At 40.3% G+C, this 21,517-nt stretch overlaps 1 long non-coding RNA gene across 5 annotated transcripts in view; it reads left to right on the top strand.

Annotated features, from left to right (window-relative positions):
* LOC123585549 overlaps window positions 1-21,517 on the top strand; it is a 253,585-nt gene that overhangs the window by 137,890 nt on the left and 94,178 nt on the right. For all 5 annotated transcript variants that reach the window (XR_006706277.1, XR_006706278.1, XR_006706274.1 and 2 more), the window contains exon 5: window positions 8,019-8,215. This is a non-coding gene — a long non-coding RNA (uncharacterized LOC123585549). The remainder of the gene's footprint in view (window positions 1-8,018; window positions 8,216-21,517) is intronic.

Raw genomic sequence — 21,517 nt, 5'->3', positions numbered from 1 at the left:
ATTTTCTAGAATCCCGTTTTGCACCTTGAAAACATTTTTATATGCAATGTCTTCTGGAACTAGTCTTTGGAAAGGTTGGAAACAATGGTTTAACCTTTTCCAAATCATCTGCCTGTCATTTCATGTTCTCTTTTCTTTAGGTCTGGAGGAGAAAAATCTAGACAGCATAATGTAGTGGAAAATTGACCAGAGACTAGCCGAAGATCTAGGCTCATCACTCAAGGCTGTTTTGATTTCACCTTCTATGAAAATAAGCCCCTCCCCCCCCATCACACACACACTGTCCTCAACAAGTTATTTTACTTGAGACTCAGTCACCCACAGATTTCCAGTTTCCTTATCCAGGGAACAGATCTAGCCATGAACCCTTAAGATGCATTCCTAACATGCATTTTCCTTTTATTTTCTCAAAGTACTCAGCTCTGAGACCTTACCTGGTGGCTTCTTTTATGTTTCTCTGGGGGAACCCAAGAAAATGAAGAGATCAAGGTCCTAAAAGGGACACATGTGTTCAAGTGTCCTAGTTTACAGGTGAAGAATCTAAACTTTCTTCAGTTTGACTTTCCCTTGGATTATAGTGCTAGTTTGTGTGAGGGACAGTGGGGGACAGATTAAGGTCATCTGATTCAGTCTATGCTGCTTCCTGTGCGGGCACACAGAGACCATAGGTTCACCCCGGAGGTGTGATTCCCTTGACACAGGGCTAACCTGTGGGAAATGCCCAGGGGAAATTCCTCCCTTCCACCCAGATCCTCTTGCTCTTGCTAGACAAGGTAACACTCAACTGAAACAGTTGCTCTTAACTCTTGGGGAAAAAATATTCAGCATAAGCAATTAGGGTTCAAAAAGTCCATTGGCCTACTAGGGATTTACCTAACTCTGTCCCAGAACTATTTTTTTTAAATCCAAAAATCAAATTGTAAAAAATTTAACAGATCCTAGATGCTGTTATATCAAGGGTCCCAGGAAATGATTGAGTTTAACACTTGAGGGTTCCAGAATAAGGGCTAGGGAAAATGCATGGTGTCTCTAAACCTCAGGCAATTTAACTGTGGCTGCTAAGGCATCCAGAGAAAGAGTTTTTCAATTGGTATATTTATACTTTCTTTACTTAGTATTGATTCTAAATAAGGATAAAACCCATCCTTGATGGGAAGCCTATGAGTAAGAACAGATGAATTAAAGTTTGTTTTATCTTCCCACTTTCCTTTCACTGTAGCCAAAAAAAGCCTTCCCTGTAGAGGCAAACGGGATGTATTCTAGAGGAAGCAACCACTGCTTTCAGAACAACTCAATGATGAAGTGGTGGGAGAGTCCAGGGCAACAAGCTTGTTGGGTTCTGGGGCAAGTCCAGGTGTCCCTAAGCCTTTTGTCTATAAAGTTGGGGGAAATAGACCACCTTAAAGGTCCACAGTTCTCCAAACGTCCCCCGCCCATTCTGTATGTGAATGCCCAGGTATGTCATTTTCTAACCCCTCTATTCCTTTTGAAACACCTGCTTTTAGGTCACATGTAAAGCAAGCACTCTCTCTCTCTTTTAGGTCTTGCAACAGATAGACTTCATCATACATATTTGCTCATTGAGTGTCTGTGGAATTGAGAATAATCTCTGGGTATTTTGCCTTGGGAGAAAGAATGATCAAGGTAGGATTATTTAGGCATTGGATGTTAGTGTGTGTGTGTGTGTGTGTGTGTGTGTGCACGCGCGCGTGCTTTAGGTACAAACATCATTAAGTTACACTTGCTCAAACCCAAGGTGGGGCTCTCCAAACCCAAGGTGGGGCTCCAAACCCACGGTGGGGCTCAAGTTTATCTTTACTTCAGCTATGCAACAAAGGTGTGTGAATATGCAGGTAGATTGTGTTTGTACTTTAGAAAACAATCTTTTCCAAAACTCTGGACATCCTACCCCACCCATAAATAATTCACTCCGACTTGCAGCTGATTTTCTATATCCTGGTGCACAGGCTACTTCCCCCTGCAAATGGTTACTGCTGGGTCTTTGCTGATACGTTTTCACTTCCTGGAGCCCTTCATTTTTGCCCTCTGTTATCTCGCTTACATTGTATGTTTCCTTCTAAGTGCCCTCGTCCTCCACTATCCAAGTTCATTGTTCTTCCTCCCAGAGTTCCAGAGTTCCATAGTGATTTACTAATGCCTCCAACTGAGGGCTTATTTCATTCTGCCCGACAGTGTAGTGAGATGTTAAAAGAGGGATCACAAGAGAGTAGAAAAGGAACAGGCATTGGAAATACAGAGGAGGTTTTAGCTATGGAAAATTCTAACTGAAAAGTGTTAAGCAAGGTTATTGAGTCTGTTTGAATCTTAGTTTTCTTCTCTCTAAAGTGTACATCACAATCACCTTGCCAATTTTTGTCAGCATAAAATGAGCTAATGTATGTAAAGAGCCTAATACAATGTTTACTACAAGGTAGATAATAGCTCGAAGTGGTTATTATCAGTTACACTGATTTAGGCATTTTGTCTTTGTGTCATTTTCTTAGTGTTTTCCCAGTATCTGGAAACTGTATCTGTTTCAAAATTGTTTGTTGAATAAAGAAATAACTCCCTTGATGTCTAAAAGTTCTTATTATACATATAGAACTGCTATAAAATTTCATACACTGCTACTAAATAAATAAGGAAAAGAATTGTTTGATAAGGTAAACAGAGGTGAGAGAATAGGATGATGCAATTGTTCCAGACTAATTTATTCACCAAAGTAGTAATTCCATGGGGCAGCACTGGTGATTAGTTTATTGAATCATGTCGATCTTGAGAATTATGGGTCCCCCCTCTACCTGGAGGACAGCAATAGTCAGCAATAAGAATTGATGATTATTGATCATCAATGATTATGCCTGGGCGTGGGCATAGCGGTTTAATACAGGCAACACCAACAATAACTTCATGAGGTAGATAGTAATATTGTCTTCATTTTATAAAAATGAAAATGAACCCCATGGAAATGGAAGAACTAGTCCAAATTTATAAAGGTTCAAGGGGTAGACATTGTGCTCAAAACCAGGCACTCTTGTTCACCAAACCCACTGTGACTACGGTGCCACGTGAGATTCTGTCCTCAGGCAGGTTACGCTCAAATTGAACAGAGTCGATTGATACAGAGTAATACATGCTCCAATCCAAGGACCTCAGGCAATTTGAGGCACAGAGAAGGCGCCATCTGAAAAGCAATGCTTTGCGAGGCTCTTTTTTCCCCCCCAGCTACTTGCTCAGTCATACTTTAAAGTTTTTTGACTACCTATTGGTGGGTTTTCCCCTCACTTTCTCATAGAACTACTATGATTCATTTAGCTGGAGGTTTGAACTGAAAGGGAAAGTACCAGCCTTTGGTCATGTTTACTCATCGTCTCTCCATAGGGGTTGCATGTGGTCATGCAAAGAAATCAAACACTTGATTGTGTTCAGAACAATGCCGCTGTTCTGTGGAGGAACTAGAAAGCCCTTCTGTTATCTCTTGTTTCTCTGGTACAGTTCTGCAAACTGTGCAGTGGCTATTCTCACAATACCTTCTGCATGAACTTTGCTTCTTTTAAGGCTGGCTCTGGGAAAACCAAAGAGAAGATAGAATTGGTATAGCCGCAGCGGTGTGGCCAGACTCATTCAGATCCTACAGGTACATTTCTCAGAGCTAGCTAAGGAAGCTAGTACAGAAAGGAAGGAGAAAGAAAAATCATACAGGTGTCTTTCTCTCAGCCGCCCAATACAGAACTTGACATTGCCCCATTATAGTGACCCATATTAGAGTCTTTGTAGAGAATAGCTTTCCCTGGATTAAGGATTTTGGTTTTCTGTTACATCGATTTATTAAGTACCTTGTTGTTTGTTTGTTTGTTTGTTTTTTCAACGTTTATTTATTTTGGGGACAGAGAGAGACAGAACATGAACGGGGGAGGGGCAGAGAGAGAGGGAGACACAGAATCGGAAACAGGCTCCAGGCTCTGAGCCATCAGCCCAGAGCCTGACGCGGGGCTCGAACTCACGGACCGCGAGATCGTGACCTGGCTGAAGTCGGACGCTTAACCGACTGCGCCACCCAGGCGCCCCTTAAGTACCTTGTTTTAAGGTACTAATGCATTCACACTTGATTGCCATTTGGCAGAGAGAAAGAGAGAGAGAGAGAGAGAGAGAGAGAGAGAGAGAGAGAGAGAGAGAAAGTGTTCTGAGACAAAGAAATGGGGAAGGAATCCAACGCATGGTGGAGACAAGCTAAGGCATGCTGGAAGGCATTGATAAACCAAGGGGAAGAACATCTTTCACAGTTGGGAACAAAGAGATTGGGAAACCAGGTAAATTCCCTTTTCCCTTAGGCTGTTTCAGTCATCTTGCTTACAAATCTCTCTCCCTCTCTTCATTCTTTTCCAGACACAGTACAAGGCAAATCACCAAAAGAGGTACAAAGAAAAAGGGAACTTGATTCCTCCTCCTTCAGGTTCACAGTCTAGCAAAGGGCACATGTGTGCACAGTTAGGTCTGCAGAGGGCCTGGTTTTAGAAGGCAGGTATGCACACAGCACACAGTGGCATAGAGCCATGGAACTTCATTCCTTTTTATCTGGATCCTGAGAAAGTGAAAATGGAAGGGCAGGCATGGCTGGGACTCCGGGTGGAACTTCTCTTCACCTTCTTGTGGATAGAGTTGCCTCCAATGTGGCGTGCATGCCCACAGCCTGGGAAATCTGCTAGCAGTGCCGTGGCCTTGTGAGAATTGGTGTGATCTGTTTTGCTGAGTAAACCTAGGTCTGGCCAAAGCGGGGGCCTGCAGGTAGATCATGAGAGTGCTAGCAATGAGAGCTGTTTTTTTCTTTTTTCTTTTTTTTTTTTTTTTGCTCTTTTTACATGCCAGTCAACATATTAGTCTATTTAATGATCTCAGCAATCCTGCAAGTACTTTTATCATTCCCATTTTACAGATAAGGAAACTGATGCTGAGGGAAGTTCAGTAATAAGCTCAAGGGCACACAAGTTAAGTGGTAGAGCTGGGGTTTCCTTCAGGAGTCCAACTCTACATGCTAAGCCTTGACCATCATGTTCCTGGATATCCAGTACTTCATAGCACAAGTGAGTACAAATAGCTCTAAGAGCATACCATGCTAGGGATCCAGAAGGGTCCGTGGGAATGCCAACCATCAGAAAGGGAAGCATGTACCATCCTGATAAGTAGTGGTCTTCAGTTTTTAGGGGAGAAGAGAAGCAAATGAGACAGATTTCAGTATCAGTAGTGGTTGGGAGCAGGTATATTGTTAGAACAGCTGGAATGTTGTCTTCACAGTGGTCCACGAAACAGTTTCATAGCCTTTTTATTATTTTATTTTATTTTATTTTATTTTATTTTATTTTATTTATTCATTCATTTATTATTTTTGAGAGAGCGCGCGCACAGTGTGGGGCGGGGGTGGGCAGAGAGAGAGGGAGAGAGAGAATCCCAAGCAGGCTCTGTGCTGTGAGCATGGAGCCCGGCACAGGGCTCAATCTCACGAACTGCAAGATCGTGACCTGAGCCGAAATCAAGAGTCAGACGCTTAACCGACTGAGTCACCAAGGGCTCCTTTATCCTTTTTTGAAAAGGCGATGTGGTGATTGCTCTAGGCCTAAAGTCTCTGATCGGCCAGACAGGCACCACTGTTGTCATTTTAATGTTCAAATCCAACATTAGTATCAATTGACTAGGAAAGCAGTAGTGATTTTTGTGTTCAATAGATAAGTTTAAACAAATATTTTTGTTTTTGCTGTGGGAAACTATAATAAAACAGAACTAGGCTTCCAAACACAGGTTGCACTATGTAATTAGGTAGATAAACATGGCCGTAGAAGTTGGCACTGCATGAACCTCTAACAAACAGCAGGGAAAAGAATATTGCAGTCATCTTTGGGTGAAGTTATAAGACCATGGCCGAAGGAACAGCCTTTCCTTAATGATAGTTTTATCTTTAAGCTTTAGCAAATATTTGACTTTACATACTGCCCTGAAAGAGTATTTTCAGATGAACATGGTCGGCAAGGATTTGACTTTTGACACCAGTACTAGAATGCATGGATGTGAAACCTCTTATCCGTTTAAGTTTTCTGAAGTATTGCCTTGATTTTAGGCAAACAGGAAACACAAATGGGGGCACAAAATAGAAGCCCGACTCTGAATGTGTTATACACGGAGTTTGGGTCTTTCTTGAAAAGGAGGGATTATCTGAAAAAAGATTGTTGCTTTTCATGTTCCATGTCTTCCAGCCTTTTTAGCGAACTGAGTTGTAGAGCGTCTGCTCAAGCCGGGTTTCTCCCTCGTGAGCCTTCTATGGCTCAACCATTTTATGCTTTTATGGAATTAGTATGCACTACACCGGTGACTGAAAATAATGCTACAATAACACCCTTGCATAAATATCTAAGCATCAGTGAGGAGTCCCATGGGAGAGAAACTGAAAAAGTATAAATGCATTTGAATTTGTGAGCATTTCGAAATTACACCACAAAAAAAGGCTGTTGTCGCCCTGTGTAGAGTGCTTTAGAGTGTCCGTTTCTTGGCCTTGTACTTTTGCCAGCACCAGATATCATCTTTTGCAATTTTTGTAATTGGTGAAAAATGGCCTCTTGGTGTTAATTATTTCTAGTTCCTCAATTACCCCGGATTGAGTATCTTTTGATATTTCTTGGTGGCTTTTCCCTCTTCCTTTTTTGAACTGTCTGTTCAAATATTTTGTGCTTTTCCCTAGTGGTCTTGTTACATTATTCTTAGAGCTTTGTAAGAGCTTTTAATATTATGAGTATTGATTTTTTTTTTTTTTGAAAATATTTTCTCCCACTGTTCCTTGTTTTCTAAAGATCTTTATGACGTCTTTCGAAGTATCTAAGTTGAAAGATTTAGGTAGTGAAGTCTACCAGTATTCGTATTTATGTCCTTTGAGTTTTGTGTGTTGCTTAGAAAGACTTACATATGTGTATATAGGAAGTATATTGCCAGTATGTGTGTGTGCACATTTATATATATATATATATATATACTGTAGTTTTTTCTAGTGCCCTACGATCATAATTCAAGTCCTAATTTAATTAATTGTCTTATTAGCATGTTTTTTTCTAATACTTTTCAAAGCTTTCTTTTATGCATTTTAGTCTTTCTGTTGTATATATAATGAAATATATAGCTTATTTTTCCAAATAGAATCTAAATTTTGAGTAGCACATAATTTTACCTCCAATTGAAATGTCACCTTTATCACGTAATAAATTCTTATGGATGTTCATTTCTAGACTTTTGTATTCTGTTCCAGTTTGTCTATTCATGACATAGTCACCACAATGTTTTAATATCTATAACTTTATATTTTGATTTGCTACATTGTTTACTTTGTGTTGTTTGGAATTTCTTGGCTGTTTTTGGTCATGTACTCTTTTAGTGAACTTTAGGAACAGCTGAGTAAATGTCCATTTGAAAAATCTCAATGGAGTTTTGATTGAAACTACACAGTGTATGTAGATCCACTAGAGAAAAGTGAGTAATCTTTCCAAGCAACTGTGTCTACTCACACAGGATCTCTGCCAACATGTTATCAGGCACTGGTACCTCTAAAATGTTTGAGTTGCTCAACACACTCCCCAAGTCAACACTGAAGAAAAATATTTCTCTTCCCTGTCTTAATGAATGTTAAGTCCAAACCCTGTCTCACATTACCATTGAAATGAACAAACGCAAACCAGAGAGACTTTTCAAAATTCAAGGCCATAACCTTCCCATATTTCTTATGTAGATAAACCTGGCAGGGGTGTCCAAGGATCAAAATGGGTAAAGTGCACATCCACTGAATGACAACTTTATGGTATGACATGGGCACCTTAAATGGTCCCAATTCAGATCCCAGGTTAAGAACCACCACTGTGTCATACCCTGAGAGACAAGGCTGCATATTCGCACGTATGCAGACATGCACACACATACACCTGTATACTACACAACTGTTGTGCTGGGGTCCTTTTATGTTCCTCTGCTTTCTTTTCTGGTTTCAGCCTGTTATGTCCTACAGATGGAATGTTGTAGAACACAACCTAGACATCATCGAATGTGGCCATGAAATATTTCCAGTGAAAGTTTTATTTCTACTTCCCCACCATTCAGCTTCTCAATCTACTGGTCATGAGAAGTTACTTTGCTTGATCAGAATTTGAGTTGAAATTTTTTCAGAGAATAAAGAAAATTCCCAAAGGTAAGGTTTCTATTACTGTCATGATCTTACTGAATTATAGAACATTCAGAAAAGTGTAATAACCTTGTGAAATTGGCTTTTTGGCTATGTTTTATTCATCTTTGAATTCTAAATACTTGCATGGCATGAACTTGGTGCTCAATAACTCCTTTGAAATGGACTATTTCTATTTGTTGTGAAGGGAAACTTTAGAGGCTCTCTCAAGCAATCTACCCACAACCTCCCCCCTCCCCAAATTAAGTGACTTGTACAAGGTCTCTTGCGTTTTTAATTGGAGAGCTGAAGCTAGAATCAAGGTCTTGTGTCTCCGGGACTCTCATCTTCTTTCAAACCATCACAACCCAGGATTGTTAAAGCAATGTTATATTTAATTACAAAAAGGGCTCCAGGCTCATGGACATCCCTGATGACAAACCAGATCTTCAGTTGGGAAGTTCATGTGAATAGGAGTTCAAGAATGGAAATATATTTCAGTAGTTTGTGGCTTAGAATTGAGTATTTTTATGTTGACTTCTTTATATTAACTGGATTTCCATGACTCTATCCCCTTGGATTGCAGTTGTAATTATGTAGCAGTTAACATATTCTCTGGGCCCAGCACATCCCATAATTAGCTGTGTTCTCTCCACAGCATATGACTCAACCCTGTGTGGTTCTTCTATATCAAAGGCAGGGTGACCAGAGTTTTTTAACCACAATACTTGAGCATGTAGTGGCAGATGGCTGCACAACCCAAGTGCATCGGGTCCTTTTGAAGAGCAACCTCACCAAAAACAAGCAAACAAACAAACAAAACCAGACCTTGAGATTTATTTTTGAAAAAAGGAAAGAACCTTCTTGGGGGTGTTTCCAAACACCGCATCATTTTAAAAGAAAAGCATGTCATCGTCGTCTTCTTCTTCTTCTCCTTCTTCTTTTAAGAACTAAAATAGAAATAAATGAGTTAGAACTTTGAGGTCAGCCTTGATCAGGAAGGAGGGCACTTCCTGGTCTCTAATCAGATGTCTACAGAGGTTTATTTAGTTGAGCTAGAGCATTGGGTATAATGTAATATGCTGTGAGAAGAACATAGAACTAGGGGTCTGGAGACCCAATTTCGTATCTTTGCTCCGCTGCTAATTAGGTATCTGAAGCTTTCTGAGCTTTGGTAATTCTAACCCCTTCTATCTGAGATCATTTAGGAAAACCCCTATTATAAATGCAAGATCTTATATTATGAGACAAGCTGGAAAATAGAGCATCTCAGGCTCCCTTCTGCACAAACACATTAATCTACTTGTGAAGAACCCTAAAGAAGGAAAAGACTCAGTAGCTGCCCTGGTAAACTAATTATAGGCTTAGTGAAACTCACCACCGGGAGTTCCTTATTATATTAGTGATAACATATCAGAACAGAGACTTTTTATTCACGAGAATTCCCTAGGGGAAAACAACTACATTTGTTGGGAAAAGCACTCAGAATGAAAGGCTGGACCAAGTGGGCGTAAATTTGAGTTTCACTGTTCCGTACTGCTTAAGGGAACAGATTTTCTTGCCACTTTTCAGGGGGAGGAAAATAGCAAAAGGGAGAGAGGGGGATGGGGCTAGTGTGATGGTAAGAGTGCTACACAGTCTGCAGGGTGACTCTTCCCCGTGACCCTCAAAGACTGAATTTTCTCAAAAATGCATAAATGCTGGGGTCTGTGTGTGTGAAGATGGGGAGAAGTAGTCACAGAAGTTGTGAAGGGACCCCATGTGGCACTCATGTTAATTCTGAGTGGTATCAAACTTGGGTATAGGAATGAGGAGGTGGAGAAAAAAAAGAGAAAACCAGCCTTGCGGACTGGCAGGAATGTAATGAAAGTTCTTGCTTTCCAATCTATGGGATTGCACTTCAGATCAAAGTCAAGATCTGAAAAAAAGTATTCATAACTTAAACACACCGGCTAACACCCATGACTCGTGCACTTTCCACACTCCAGGCACTGTGCCAAATGCTTTATGTGAATATTATATTTCATATATATACACACCTACATGCAAAGAGTACTCCTTTTAATCTTTACACTGGACCTATAAAGTGGGTATTATTATCTCAGCTTCACATTTAGAGAAATTAAGACTCAGAGAGATTACATAAATTGTTCAAGGACATAAAGCTTTAAGTTTCATGTGGATTCCAAATATATTGGAAATCGATTTATTAATTACTAATATAAAAATGTATCAAGCATTACATCTACTAAACATCAGAGGATGTACAAAGATGCTTCTAAAGTGAATCTTGCCTCAGCGCATTTATTTTGTCATCTAATAGGAGCTATAGGATGAGGGCAGAGCCATGTTATCAAGAATCTAAGGCATGAGGCTTCTGAGAGGTTTAAATGCTGTCAATTTCAGGGGAATCAAAAGCTCTAATTCTCCCCACCGCCTGGTGTAGTCTGAGTCCTTTTCTCTTGTGGTGCCGGAGATTAGCTAACATATTCTGGATGTAGCCCGAAGTCGGATGTTCTCTTGTCCAGCACCATCAATCATGACAAGGAATCCACCTCTTCATTAGTTCCAGTACTTTTGGCAGCCTCTACTGAAAATCCTAGAGATCATGAGCTTCAGTCACCTCAGGAAACACACTGCATTTCATCCAGCACATTCCCCATCCAACATTTTTCTTCTTCAAGCTCCCTCCCCAGATTCCTGTCTTTCCTCTCATCTACCACATTCTTTCTCCTTATCACTCCCTCTTTTGGCTACCACCTCAGCACATTCTTTTCCCAATCCTGCCCTGAAGAGATTTTAAGAAAATATTCTCCCAGAAAAGCAGATCTGGCTAAGGGAGGGATTTTTTTTTTTTTCAAGTAAAACAAATTCTTCATGTAGAAATTTCTTCCATGAATACATAGACGTGCTCAAGCCTTCCATTTCTCAGTTGTCCCGTCTTCCTAGGCTGCCTGAAGATCTCTCTCTCCAATCCTCTAACTTGACCTCAAGTCTCTTGACATTTGACTGCTCATTAGCTCACCGTTTTCCCTAAAGATTGGATAGGGGCCCATGGATGGTACGGGAAACTCAAATCAGCCAAATGTTTCATGTACAACTTTTATAAAAGATTTGGGGGTGAGAAACTACAGTGGCAATTAGAGGTTGTCATTTATTTGATTTTCCCTATTTCATCAATTCTAAAGTTCACTTTCCAGAGGAAAAGGAGACACTTTCTTAATACATTGGTGTAATATTATAAAAACAATTTTGTGTGCTGGAGCTGTACTAAAGTCACAGAGACTGTAAATCCCAGCTCTACCAATTCACAGTTTTCTGATCCAGGCAAAATCATACTTAACTCCTCTGAATCTCAGTTTTCTCATCTGCAAATTGGCATGATAAAACTTTAGATACTTCATAAAGTTATTATAGTCAAATAAGATAAACTATGTACCTAGAACACAGTAGGTGCTTAATAAATGGAGGCAATTGATTACACTAGGAATCTCAAACTAAGGAAAGCAAGTCTTGCAAAAACATAAAAATTCTCTACTTCCTACATTCTCTTTGACTTCTAATATTAGAAGGTGGTGCATGAGTTGGCTGCCCTTTGCTATAACCCAGTTACAACTCCATAGATATATAATAGGAGTGTTTACAATTGAATTACAAACTCTGCCAACTTAGAGAAGCCTAGGATTGGCATTCATAGTTGGAAACAAACAAACAAACAAATCCCACCCCTGGCTCTCAGTTTCACAGCTCTGCAATTCATTTCCTGAGAAGCTTTCCAACTATGTGATTTTCCATAGCTTCAGGCTTTGTTATTAGTGAAGGGCCCTGTTGGGCTTATCACCAGTTCTAGCAGCTGCTGGCACAGGTGATATACTCTGTTAGTTAGGGCTGGGGACAGAATGTAGGTGGGGGCTTTCCAGTTCCAGGGGAGAAGATTATAAGATGCTTTGTGTAAGAGCTCTGGGAGGAAGTAATAGGGGTCCACAAAGAAAGTGTGCTGACAAACTAGAGTAATGATTGAATTTAATACAAACGGCCATATAACGTGAAGCTACACATTCATCTTTGTGTTTTACATGGGAGATTACAAGGTAAAACCCCATGGACCAATTTGTCTAGCTTGTATTGCCTTGAGATACCTGGTATCGTATATGAAAAGCCTAAGAAAAAGGGATCAAGGAATAAGTAATTGTTGTCATTTATTAAGCAACTATTACGTTCCTCCTAAATTATGTAAAGTAGATGTTTCTTAATGAGGGTTATGAGGGTTAGTGATATTAAAGGATTAATCAGCAACTAAGAAGTTATTTCTAAGAATCCATCACTTCAACAATTTCCTCCCATCTAAAAATATACATTAAGAATTGTGTAGTGATATCAGGTGCCTTTGTTTTGTCCTAATCATTTCAGTGACTTAATGTTTAATGTTGCTTAACTTCAGAAGAAACTGGCTGGAAAGGCATGAAGACAGCTTCTAAAAGTCCTTTCTTGAAAAGGGATTTTTTTTTTTTTTATTTTACAAAACCCAATATCTCTTAAAAGCACAAGGACAATACTAATGAAATGTATTCAGTCCCAGAATACAGGGAAGTCTTAAACAGATTCAAGAAGAAGATAACACCATCCATACAAAATGCAATTCTGATCCTTTCTAGATTTTAGTTTCCTTTAGGGTGTGAAATCTTGTCTTTATATACTTCAAAGCACTTATCACAGTTTTAGTGAAGAGTGTGCCTTTGATGAAATTTTATCAGATAAATAGCATTTAACCATCTCGACATCTCAGAACGTGTTGTTTCCATGTCTCCTCATGATTGAAGCATTTTGTCACAAGATAAATAAACAAACAGAACATGCATGCATAAACTCACCTCCAAATATACAACATAGGTCAGTTTATTAGGGAAACTGAGATTATGGTTGAGATTTTACTGTGTTAAAAGAGAGGAACTCACTTTATTGACGGATGACCATTTAACAAGATTTTCTCTAGGTTAACTCCTTTCCCACAGTGCTTATTTTCATTTTTTCGGCAAAGAAGTGCGTGCTGAGAGTGTCTAAAAACACGCAGCAAGTTGAGTAGATAGGCGAGATTTAAATCTTGCTACTTAACCAACTAGATTGGCCCTGAACTCTGTTCTTTCCACTGCACCATATTCTCTCCTGGTACTGAAAATCAGTCCTGAAGTTCAGGATAACTTCAACTTACAGAGATTGCTCATAGATAAAGAATGATCCCCTCGAGGTATCTGGACCAGCAGCATCAGCCGCATACAGGAGCTTTTTAGAATTCAGCATCTTGGAGCTCACTCCCTCCCTACTGCATCCAAATCCACTTTAAACATGCTCTCTCTGTGATTTGTATGTAGATTAGTGTTTTAGAAGCACTGTCCAAGAAGTTATGCCTCCCAGCATAACAAGGTGTTTCTCGCAAGGTGTTTTTTTAAGAAGATAAAACAGGATTGCGCCTTTTCAGATAGGTCTTTCCATTCTTGGTAGTGAAAAATAGTTTGACTATTATGATTTCTGTCAGGAATATGGCAGAAGATCAAAAATGTGTGCTTTGGAATCATCCACTAATTTATTCTGCCAGATTGCTTTTATGTTATCAGTGCCGAGGAAATTAAGCCTCGACAGGACAGTTTCTCACTGGAGGCACTGACATTCACAATCTTTCCTGTAGAAGGGGAAGCAGATGGGTCTGGACATAGATATTATGCATTCTGATAGCGAAGAGGCAATCTTTCATGAGCTGCCCTGGAGCAAAGTGGGAAGAGTTCTGTGTTAATTTTTTAATGTCTTTTTAATTAAAAGTGTCAAGCGGCAGTCCCTGAGTTTCACTGAAAGACTGGATTCTTCTCTGTTATCATCTTTAAAATGAAAGCCAGTTCAAGGAGCCATTTATTTTTCTTAGTCTTTGTTTCTGGTTTCCTTGTTTCTGGTTATCCTATTTTTAGTACATTTCAAGGTGAAACTCAGTTATCATTATTTGCTAACTTTCAAGTTTGCATTTGAAGTCATCTTGAAACAAAGAATAGATGCCCCCTGGTATCAGTCAACCATGGCCACAGTATTGCTGCATAGTAGCATAAAACGTCCCTGGCTTTCCACAGTAAACATTTATTTCTCATGCTGTGACCACAGAGGCTAGGGATTCGGCTCAACCTAGAAGGAGCCTGCTTAGGACAGCTGCTGCTGTGGCTCTGATCCATGAGTCTTTCATCCTCCTCCAGGGACCTACAGGTGGAGCAAACTTTTCTCGTGGAGATGGCAGAGGTCAAGAGAGCAGGCACAACCAAACAAGGCCTCTGATTGCCTAGACTCAAAACTGAACATGACTGTCACCACTGCTTCATTCTGTTGACCAGAGCAAGCCATGTGGCCAAACTGAAAATCAGAGGGCAAGGAAATGTATTATGTTTCTTTCATGGGTACAACTACTGAATCACCTGTGGATAGAGGGGGAGGTGAAGAACGGACCATTACTACAGTCTATACAGTCTATAACACACTGCCTGTTTTGTTTTCCTGGGATTTCTTTTTTTTTTTTTTTAACTTTATTTTTATTATTTTTTTCAACGTTTATTTATTTTTGGGACAGAGAGAGACAGAGCATGAATGGGGGAGGGGCAGAGAGAGAGGGAGACACAGAATCGGAAACAGGCTCCAGGCTCTGAGCCATCAGCCCAGAGCCTGACACGGGGCTCGAACTCACGGACCGCGAGATCATGACCTGGCTGAAGTCGGACGCTTAACCGACTGCACCACCCAGGCGCCCCAACCTGGGATTTCTATCATACAGATTCCTAGCCTTGTTTTTCTGATGACAGTAGGCATTGGGATGTGTGGAACATGATGGATATGGCATGGTTTCCTTTACATGTGCTAGAAAGGGGGCTACTTAACACCTTGAGCTCGATTTACTCCCCGTCTTTTCTCATGTTCAGAGTTAATGTGACATTATAGAAAACCATGTCATGCTAATTACAAAATCATTTCAGCTGCCCGATATTATGGATTTTTTTCCTTGCCTGATAATATAGCTTTTCAGAGATGGTCAGATCACACTGGGGAGAATTAATTGCTCAATGTAAATAGTGGTGAATAATTCAAACACCAGTCATGAATCTGCCGAGGAATAAGTTCAAGATAGGGAATCCAAGAAATTCTTCTGTGGATGAATAGTATTAAAATCCTACTTTTCAACAAGTCTTTCAGATTATAAAACAACCTTTCTTAATTTTCTGCTCGAAGTATCACATGACAAAAATGTTTTCCATAGTTTTGAGAAATGACAGGAAGATAACCTTAAAGGTAAAGCAGGCTGATCATCATAGGCACTATGATTTGAAGACTCCTTACCCCAATATCTCCACCCCTACTCCCAGTGTCTAAAACTTTACCCTGAGAGAGTTACTCTTTAGGCTAAGATTTTATTGATTTTTAAGACATTATCATATATCCATTTATTCTGTCTCCCCAGTTCATGCATGGGAGACAAGAAAAAAATCAGTTATCAAAGCACCAACCTCCAAGGAAGACAACCTTCTACTTATCATCTTTCACTTTAGCTACCTTTGCTTTATCCTTTGTATCCCAGATTGGGCTATGGTCTTGTCCTGTATAACCAAGACCTTGTTAAAAATTATAGCTAAATGAAAGAGTAAATTTTCCTTAGGATGAATTCTGTTCTTTTCCTAGAATCATACTTCATGGGATTACTGTGAAGACTAAGTGAATTAACACATGCAAACGATTTAGGAGAGTGCCAGACACAAGGGATATCATTACTAATATTTTGCTATAGCATCTGCATCACTTTATTGCATTTGTTTTTGAGGTTGTATCTTTTCTTGTTAAATACGAGTTTTTTGAGATACCTAGAAAAGTCCATGGCAAACAGTATGTGCTGCATATTTATTAATGGAATGAATTTGTTGAGTATTCATTACGTGTAAGAACAATGCAAAGCACTGGATATGCAAAAATAACATAGCTGATACCTGCCCTAGATGAGGGCATAGTGATGAGAAAAGACACACTTCTACAGATCATAGAATATAATAAGAAAATGGGTAGAATAGAGGAATATAAAAACGAGTATGGGGGACTAGAAGCAAGAGGAACAGTCAGATGAGCCCACATCTTTGTCTTGGATGGCAAGAATATTGTCTAGGAAATTAGAGTTAGAGCAGTGCTTAGCAAGTTTAACATGAATGCGAATCACCTAGGCAGGTTGTTAAAACACAGATTGCTGGGCATTATGCCCAGAGTTTCTAATTTAGTTGGTCCAGGATGGGTCTCAGAATTTACATTTCTGGAAAGTTCTCAGATAATGCTGATGATGCTGGCCTAAGGAACACACATTGAGAACCATGAAGGAATGGGGAGGTAACACTATAAATAGAGTCCATTCTTGAAAATCTTGTTATCATGCAGAAAACAGAGAAGTGCAAACATTGAAAGAGGTGGATAAGGCTCCTCTCATATGAGGTGATTCACATTTATTTTCAGATATTCTTCTAGCAACGCTATGAGGTAGGTTTATTAGGCAGGGCAGTATCTAAGCTCTGTTGCCAGTAACAAATTAGCCATGAAATCTCATGATTAAATACACACACACACACACACACAGAGTTTATGTAGCCATGAAATCTCATGATTAAATACACACACACACACACACACACACACACACACACACAGAGTTTATGTATGCAATGCAGATAGATGGAACACTGCTCTACATGGTTACTCTGGGACTGTAATGGATGCTGTGGACCATCACCCACAAGGCTTAGATACTCAATCCTTTGAGCTGTTGGGACTTGTTAACAGCCGAAGAGAGATTCCACACCCAAAGCACATTCACCCACAGCAACAGTTGGGCAATGTGGCCATTTCAGAGCTGGGCCACTTGTGGAGGGTGGGACAACTCTAAAGAACCATTTCAGCTCTAGGGGCGCCTGGGTGGCGCAGTCGGTTAAGCATCCGACTTCAGCCAGGTCACGATCTCGCGGTCCGCGAGTTCGAGCCCCGCGTCGGGCTCTGGGCTGATGGCTCAGAGCCTGGAGCCTGTTTCCGATTCTGTGTCTCCCTCTCTCTCTGCCCCTCCCCTGTTCATGCTCTGTCTCTCTCTGTCCCAAAAATAAATAAACGTTGAAAAAAAAATTAAAAAAAAAAAAAGAACCATTTCAGCTCTAAAACTTCATTGAGTTGGACTTATTTAAATCTGGACCCCAATGGGTTTTCTGTCTTTGGTCAGATTCCCTAGGAAACAGACTGACATTTTTTTGCTTAAGAATTTTACTGGGGGAGTAAAGAAAGCAGGGATTGAAGGGAGTGAAGAAAGTAGTGCTAGGCAGAGAGTGTGACTGGATTTAGAGTCTGGAGCTGACGTGGGTGCCTACACCTAGCTTAGCTCAGAAGTGGTGGCATGACTGCAGTGGTGGAGCCTCATTGCTGTCATGCAAGAACAGCAGTACTGGTGGGTAAGCATAATGAGCTCTGCTTTGGCTGGCTGAATCTTTGGAGAGTCACCTTGGCATTCTCCATGGGTTCCACTGTTCTCTTTGCTGATCAGAAATTTGCTAAAGCATCAGTATCATCTGAGAGAAGTTTTATGAAATACATAATTTAGGCTCTGTGCAATAAATCATCAGACTTGATTTTTGTCTTCACAAAAATCTCAGACTCTGAGACTCACCAGACTTGAGTATTGCATTTCATTCTAGGCAACCCATTGTTCAGATGACCACTGAGAAACATAGAAGAGGCTGACTGGGATAATGAAGGTATCTGTAAGACACTTGAAATGAAGGTATATAGCCTAGAAAAAAGACACAACTGGAGAGAACCTGATCACCATCTCAAATGTTGGACTGTCCTGTAGGGGAGGGTATCACTCTGGCTCACTTCTAGAGCAGTCATCAGCTAGATGTTAATCTCAAGGAGGTTATGAATAGTGTCTGCCACAATTGCATTGTATCCCCCAGGCCTGGCGTAGTACTGGCCACAAAGTAGATACTCAATATTTGATTAAATAAAAGAAATCAAATAAATGTTATGTTGGTTCAGATTGTATCTCAACAGAATAAAGGTCTGCACACTTCTGACTCTCTTTAAAATAATGGAAGAGGCTGCCTTAAAAGCCAAGTCAAAACCATATCATTGAGAGAACCCATATATAGGTGGGATGACTCTTTCAGCAAAGGATATTGCAAGATCAAATTCCTGATCTGGATGGGGGTTAGATGTTGAAAGTTTATTTCAATTTTAAGATACTTATATTTTAAGGATGGGAAAATGACTATTTTGTGGGGAAATAACTACCAGAAGGCATGGTGGCTACTGTACACGGGAAGTTTTGAATTTTACTTCTACTGAATTCCCACAGAGATTCCAAAAACAAGTCAAAGATCACATTCACTCTATCACTTTCAACTTAAAACATCAATTATTAATATGCCAGTACACTTCCTGCACTCATGGATGGCTTCTTGATAAAGATCATGGGATCCCCAGAACTTTGGGCATGTAGTGATAGAGAGGGTAGATACAAGGATGCTCTCTGTCCTCATGCACCCAGTATCCCAGGCTAGTATTAAGGAATTAAATCCTTTATACTGCAATTCGGGGCACTGGAGTAGCAGCAGAAACTATGGGATAAGCTCTGTAGGATAGGAGAGACTATGATTTCTAAATTCAGGAACAATAGTTATCTTTGAGTATTTGAAGAAAGTTTTCATCAATTATATGAAGAAAATGCATACTTACATGAAATTTTATAAACCTGGACCTCTTAAAATCCATTAATGAATTAAGAACCCATGGGATAAGATGGAGCTTTTTAGATGCCCCTGTGCCTTCTGGGTATTACCACTTGAGCACAGAAAGCTACTCTCGTCCCTGATGCCCTATAAGGAAATAATTTATAGAGATATGACTCATTGTATTTATAAAGTTGAAGGAGAGAGGAGTGACCTGATTCAGAGTCAAACAAGATGGGTAGGGAGCTGATGTCCCATTTATGAGCTGGATTTATTAAAGCAAGTCAGGCTTTGGCTTATGATTACAATACATTATCATAAATGGTATTGATTGGCAGTTGGTCTTAGGAAGACCTGTCTGCTTGAATTATATTTCAAAGTCCTTCTAGGTATGATACTCTACATAGGTGGTAGAATGTCATGCCTACTTGACCTGATTAATGGGCATTGAGGGACCTGCCCACTGGAAGATGTGTCAATCCAAAATGGTTACATGTCTGTAATTACTACCAATAGAGTTGAACCCTTCAGGGATTTATGGATGAATGCACCAGTTAATAGGGAGAAAGTAAAATGTGACCTGGGGAGCTACGTGGTAAAAAGGGCATGGCCTTGGGAACAGAAAAACCTGGGTTTGAATTCACATTCACCACTTGCTAACCATACAATCTTAGGTCAGTTACTTAGTTGTATGGTGCTGCAAATGTGTCACCACAGAATGAGACTGAGAGGACCTGCCTCAGTTTTTTGTGATAGTGCACATAAGCACTTAGCTTCAGGTTTGGTGCAAAAACCTGCCCCATCTTAGTTCTTGCCTTCCTTTCTCATGAAATGCATTCTAGGTAAGCATCATTCAATAGTGGGTTGGTTTCTTTGAGTGAAAGAGCATCAAAAAGATTTATATCAGGTAGCCTCTGCAAGGGGAACACCCTGCAGGGAAAATGACAGTGTGAGATGCCAGGAGGAGGAAGCAGATGGATAAAAGGAATTGGGTCAGATGGAAGGGACAGGGACACAAAGTTGACCATTTTCTCTAGGGCCAGTCCTGTGTTCTCCCTGTATCTCTTCAAAATCTACCTAATTCCAACCCTTAACTTTCCCTGCTGGACACTTCACATTGGCCCAGAAGGAATGAAGTTGAAACATGACTGATTCTCACCCACCTCCCCATTTTTTCATTTGATCTGCAGTAATCGTTGCCTTAACCAGGAAAAAAGAGTGAGAATACAGAGTTGGTTGAACACAGAGGAGAGGTGTATAACCATCTCTTTGGAGGAGTTTTAGAGAATTGGAATATAACTGAGAAGGAACTTCACATTTTTCTAGACTAGGAATGACAACATCGGCTGGAGAATTCTTTGAGGTTGTCCTGTGCATCCTACAGGAGCATATTTAGCTGCATCACTGTTCTCTACCCACTAGATGCCAGCAGTCCCCCCTGCTCTTGACTTGTGACAACCAAACATGTCTCCAGACATTGTCAGATGTTCCCCAGGGAGTAGCATTGCCCCCGGTTGTGAACTGCTATTATAGCCCACACTTTTATCCAATAAATGGTCATTCTTCTCATGGGTTTTTACTTTTAAATTAACCCCTGACTCAGCATCCAGATATTTTCATCTTTATATTGATTGTATTGATGTTTAACTAGAAACAGGAGGTGGAAACCAACATTTAAATTATAGTCAACTGGAATTTTAGTGAAGATTTTGAGCCAGAAGACTTAAGAGAAGCCAGTATTTTCTCTTCATGATGGATTTTGGAGTTAAAACCTGAGTCATTAAGGGAAGTTTTGATCTTCTATTGGCTAAAGATACAAGAAATTAGACAATATTTGATTCTCCTGTTCCTCCCCACCCCTTTTTTAAAGTTTATTTATTTATTTTGAGGGAGAGACAGAGACAGTGAGAATGGGGGGGGGGGGGCAGAGAGAGGGAGAGAGAGGATCCCAAGCAGGATCCATGCTGTCAGCATAGAGCCCGACAAAGGGCATGGACTCACAAAACCACAAGATCATGACGTGAGCTGAAACCAAGAGTCAGATGCTAAACAGACTGAGCCACCCAGGGGCTCCTCTCATGCCCCTTTTAATTTGACATTTAACTAGTTAACTTTGGCCTCTGAGAGTGAGGACAGTCTCTGGACAGGGATTATTGATCTCTGAAAGGTGCCTTGAGTGCCACTCAATGGAGACTGAGAATAACATTGTTTTCTGACTCATGCCTGCAGGAGCATTTCAGACAGGGATGAAATAAGAAAATGCACATGGAGCATCTTGCACTGTGTCTTGCATGACAGTTGCTAATGCATATTGTTATTTCATTTTTATGACTACTACTGTGATTCAGACAGGCTGCATCTGAGGACTCAGAGGGGACCCACAGGAGCAGCCAAGAGGGTCCTTGGCTTCATGTAGGATGGAAACCAAATGCAAGCCACCAGGAAGTGGAAGCAGAGTTTACCGAAGGCATATAGAGAGAGGTCAGATACAGACAGAGTGTCTAGGAGACTCAGAAAGGAAAGGAGCACGAGTCTCATCTTTGCTTGGGATATGGGGTTT

The sequence above is a fragment of the Leopardus geoffroyi genome, chromosome C3, assembly GCF_018350155.1.
Source record: "Leopardus geoffroyi isolate Oge1 chromosome C3, O.geoffroyi_Oge1_pat1.0, whole genome shotgun sequence".
NCBI lineage: Eukaryota > Metazoa > Chordata > Mammalia > Carnivora > Felidae > Leopardus > Leopardus geoffroyi.
Note: the sequence above shows the minus strand (reverse complement) of the source record. Positions and strands in the feature narration are given on the sequence as shown.